The sequence below is a fragment of the Seriola lalandi genome, unplaced genomic scaffold (assembly GCF_002814215.2).
Source record: "Seriola lalandi dorsalis isolate HSWRI2012SDOR001 ecotype SW California unplaced genomic scaffold, Sedor1 jcf7180002054519, whole genome shotgun sequence".
Classification (NCBI taxonomy): Eukaryota; Metazoa; Chordata; class Actinopteri; order Carangiformes; family Carangidae; genus Seriola; species Seriola lalandi.
Window position 1 is genome coordinate 2,907,436 of NW_019525072.1, and position 5,010 is coordinate 2,912,445.

A 5,010-nucleotide genomic window follows, 5' to 3' on the forward strand; every position below is an offset into this window, starting at 1 on the left:
ACGCCCACAAACAGTGACGTACTGGACAACTTCCTCGTCCTGTCTTCTTCTTGCACAGAAATGGCGCTCCGCGGCAGAGTGCTGCCACCCACAGTTTTAAGCCTTTAATCACAGCAGGTCAGCAACTGGTTTCAACCAAGGGCCAGTACATTTCAGCACAGTTCGCTGGGAGCCAACGTTTTACAGGTGCTGTCCAAAAGCAGGGATGTTTTTGTTCATTTCAATTACGATTGAGCTTGAAGTAAGCCTACAATGCTAAATAATAACAACAACAACAACAACAACAACAACAATAACAACAACAATGATAATAATAATAATAATAATAATGATAATAATAATAATAGTAATGATAATGATAATGATAATGATAATGATAATGATAATGATAATAAACTTTATTTCTATTGCACTTTTCAAAACAATTTCAATTTCAATTAGTCATAAAAACAAACAAAAAACAAACAAACAATGTTGTAAACCACACAAAACCATAAGGCAGATAAAACCAACAGGGATAAATAGCAATCTTATAAAAAACACCAGCCAATAGCCTACAAGTGGGTCTTTAAAAGTGTTTAAAGAGTGGTACAGACTCAGCTGACCGGATAGCGAGAGGGAGGCTATTCCATTGGAGCGAAAACAGCAAAAGCAGAGTCCCAGAGTGTTTTGAACCTTGACCATGGGATATTTAAGAGCAGTTCTGAATTCTGAAATGTACGGGAAGCCATTGAAGTTGGACCAGAATGGGGTGATAAGCTCTCTTCGTTTTGTGTTTGTCAAGAGCCTGACTGCTGTGTTCTGAACCAGTTGCAATCGTGAAATTGCAGACTCACTTCAACAACAAAATAGGGAGTTACAATAATCCAGGCCAGAAGAGATAAAGGCATGGATGACACTGAATAAATTAATTGTACATTTTAGTGTACAAATTGTACACTTGCATCATAAATGGTTTATTGAATATTTGTTGGGTCAAATGGGATAAAGCTGTTGAATTTTGTTTCATTTAAATGGAATGACTGATATTTATCTTTCTTCATCTTGTAGGTTCAAGCAGTCTTCTTCACAAGCTCGTGTTTGTGATTTCACCAGATTATCACCATGGTAAGGCAAGCTCATTTGTATAGCACCTTTAAGTACCAAGGCAATTCAAAGTGCTTTTATACATGACACATGAAAAGGTATTGCATGAAGACAAAATATAAAGGAAATGAAAAGCAACATGATTTTAGTAAAATTTTATTTTAGTAAAATAAAACATAAGATATAAAAGTGAAGAAACAGGGGCATAAAAATTACTGTGCAGTGACAGTGCATTTCAGGATATGAATGAATAGTCCCAAATGTAATTAAGTATATGGCGGTGGCGAAGAGGAACGCTTTAAACCTCGGTTTTAAATAATTGAGAGCTGGTCAGACCTCAGGTTGTCTCAGAGGCTGTTCCAGATATGTGGTGTATAAAACCTGGCTTCATCTCTGGGGAGTAAGCACACCGCTCCTGCAGATGACCTGATGTCTGGATGGTTCATAACATTGCAGCCAATTAGACATGTGTTTTGCCCCCAAACCATTCACTGCTTTATAAAACAACAGTAGTATTTCAAGACTAAGTATTTGACACACAGGAGGGCAGTGCAGAGGTCTGAGAACTGGTGGGATGTCTTCCTCTTTCTTGAACTGGCTTGTTGTCTCATCGACTCCTTACGACCTCTAAAGACAACATTAGTAGTCAAGCCGACAGAAGATAAAAGTTTTTAATGGGGTTATCTTTGTTGAATACAAGTTGGTCAGAAAACGAATTTTATTAAATTGCAAATTCCACATGTGCAGGCCAGCTGTACCTAACTGAGATGACAATTTCTTCCTGTGCATCCAGTGAAGTTCATTTTATTTCAGTTTAGTTCTATGAGCTAACTGCTTCTTGTCAAAGAAGTGCATTAGTAGGTGCTGACACTGAGGGTGAATGAAGCCTGGAGGCACAAGGTCATCACTGAATATTATCTTGGATTAAACCTCCAAACCTCACTCTTTGCAAGTCCTCCACCAGTGGCATTAGTCATTAGAAAGGTCGTCTGTTATCGTATCTGCCTGAAATCCATCTAAAGGCCACCCTGAGGTGGACAGGGCAGGAGGCCAACAGAGAACTTTCATCAAGGGTAAAACTGGGAATCTATACAAGACTTTTAAAATCCTAACTGACTGTGAAGAGAAGGCATCACACAATTAACCGCTGACTTTTAACAGACTGCAATGACAGAAACATGATGTTCAGTTTTGCTCTACTGACCAAGCTCAAGATCGTGTTCAGATTTTTATACATTCTTGTTATAAAAATCAAACTAACACTGGTCTGATACTTCGCCTGGAGGGAAGAGAAACCTGAACGTGTTCCTGGCATTACGTGAACAGCAGCAGAATTGATGCTGTTACACGGACCTGCTAAACCCCAGCACCTTGCTGAGCACTGACCTTGAGCGTGTCTGTTGCAGTGAAAACTGAGGTGCACCATTTAAGCACCGGCCCATTCAGGACAAATCCCTTGGAACGTGTAGGCCTAGAAATCATGCGCACAGCCTTAACACGTGTCCACTTATTGGAAGCAAAAGCACGATTCAGACTCGTGACAGAAATGGAGGGATTCAAGAGTGAAATATCATAAACCTTTGACTGTACTGTGTAATACTCTCTGATCACCATTGTTCTGTTGAGCGTTTTCTTTTTTGTATGTTTGAAACAGGAAAGAACGCTGGAGATTTCCAAGTGCTGTTGAGCCAGATCTCCAGGAGATGTCAGCAAATATCTACAGTAAGTACAGTAGACGTCTGCTCTTCATCACAGAGACACTGTTACAGATGGAAACATGAAAGAACATCGCCCTCACTGAGAGCCAGAGAGCCTTGAGATGGATCTATGTATAGTATGTATATGTTTAGACTGCATAATGCTACTTAAAGGAAAAGCTCCAGGGACAACCACCAACAACAGCCCTTTTCCTCAGGAACAATTTCATCTGACCCTTCTTTTAATTATATTTAAATGAACAGAAAATGTGATCTGATACTTTGAAACACCCAGCTTGCTTCAGGCTTGGCTGCTTTGCAGTTTCCCCATCCTATATAACATTTTCTCTACAACACTTGCCCATCCCCTCCAAAGCCTCACTGCTGAAAACAAGAGCATAATTACTACAGCAGGTATCAGCAGGCTAACCTGCTGTCAGGTGAGCACAATACACCAGCGCCTAACCTGTAGTTGTAAGACAGCAGCGTACTGTTTCTGTGGGTCCAACAATAGCATCTACTCCCCTGTGGCAATGCCAGGCAGTCGACTCAGCACAGCGCACAACAAAGGGCTTCAGAGCTCATCAAACTCAGAACCTCCCACAGAAACAATGCTACATATCAATTTAACCCCAAATTCTAGGAAGGGCAACAAGCTGTGGACTCAAGCAGCTTTTCAATTTAGGCGTCAGTAGGCAGGGCCGCTTCCAGCAATCTAAGCAAAGTTCATCTGAGGAAGGGTTTATGCCCAAGGCAAGCCTGTGCATCCAAACATTAAACCCCCCCCCCCGCAGAGCTTTTTATTCTGACTGAGCATCGTGGCCAAATTAAACTGACAGAATGGATCATGAGTGTTTGGGTGTGTATGTGTGTGAATGTGTCTGCGTAAGCTAGCCTATACTCTGCAACCCTGATGCTCTCTGCTGCTCAGAGGGATATATACTGTGTGTCTCGCTGCTTTGAACTTCAACACAAACAGTGCCAACAGTTGCCGAGCAATTACAGAAAGCCTGCTCCCTGGGTCTGCCTTTGGAAAACTACACAATGTTTTCCCTTTTTTTTTTTCCATTTTGTTTTTCGTTTGGTCAGAAAATGACATAATAAAATATGAATGAGAAATATGGTCGGTGCTGTGGCGCTCTATGTCTGCGAGGTCCAGGTGGTGTGGTAAAGACAATCCGTCTCCTGACCGCGGTACCCAGCTGGGATGCTGAGGGCCAGATGGTCTGCTCACAACAGGTAATCACAGCCAGCATGCTGATACACTGACATCCACACAAATGGGTTACCAGAACTACCCAGAGCATTTGGGATGCTGTGATAGTACCCTGCCCTGCCAGTCTCTGGGGCTTTTTCTATTGAGTCTAGCACTGGTGCTGTGCCGTCCATGTAGTGAATAATGAACAGGGCTTAAATGCAGATTTTTTTTTACTTTCATTTCTTAAATGGCAAGATTCTTTTATTCATTTTATAAAGAACCCCACATTCAGAAATTCCTTTTTGCATACTTCATTCGGTACCAGAGATGTAATGCCAAAAGATGTTTCACAGAAGTTTCTGTTTGTAAGGTGAATATCATTAAGTTGTGCCTTGAAAGTAATTTACAGAGAAGGTCAGATCCTGGGGCCCAGGTCCTTTTTTAATACATTGTTCCCCTGCAGAGGCAAGCTACTGAGGTTTCCTCTTGCATGCATTCATTGAATTCATTATTTTGAAAGGTTTTGGGTATTATTTATAGTGATGGAATAAAATGTTAAAAACTGTGTACGTGGCATAATAAGGGGGTCTTGTAAGGAGTGCCTTTTGCGCAGTGCTTTCCAGAGGAGAAAGCTAAACTTTGGAGTCCCCGTCAGGAAAAGGTGGTGCAGGTAATGCGAATTTTATCATGCTACATAAAGACATAGATTCAGATTAATGCAGATGGTCCTGTCAAGAAAACTACAAGGCCAAAGTATCACCCAAAGCTACTGCATTCATCTTTAATGAAGCGAGGGAGTTCATTATCATTATGTATAATAATCAGATATTAGCAATAAGAGCTAATGCCTTGCTGTCAGCTTACTTTAGATAAATCCCTCCAGTGTGATACAAACAGCTCTATATTGCACACACCTCCCCCGGTGTCTAACTTGCTCCCCTCCCCACCCTCCCTCTTTGCCTCTTTCAGCTCACTGAACTGAGTGAAATGTCTTTCCGACTAAATGATTTTTTTTTTTTTTTTTTCAGC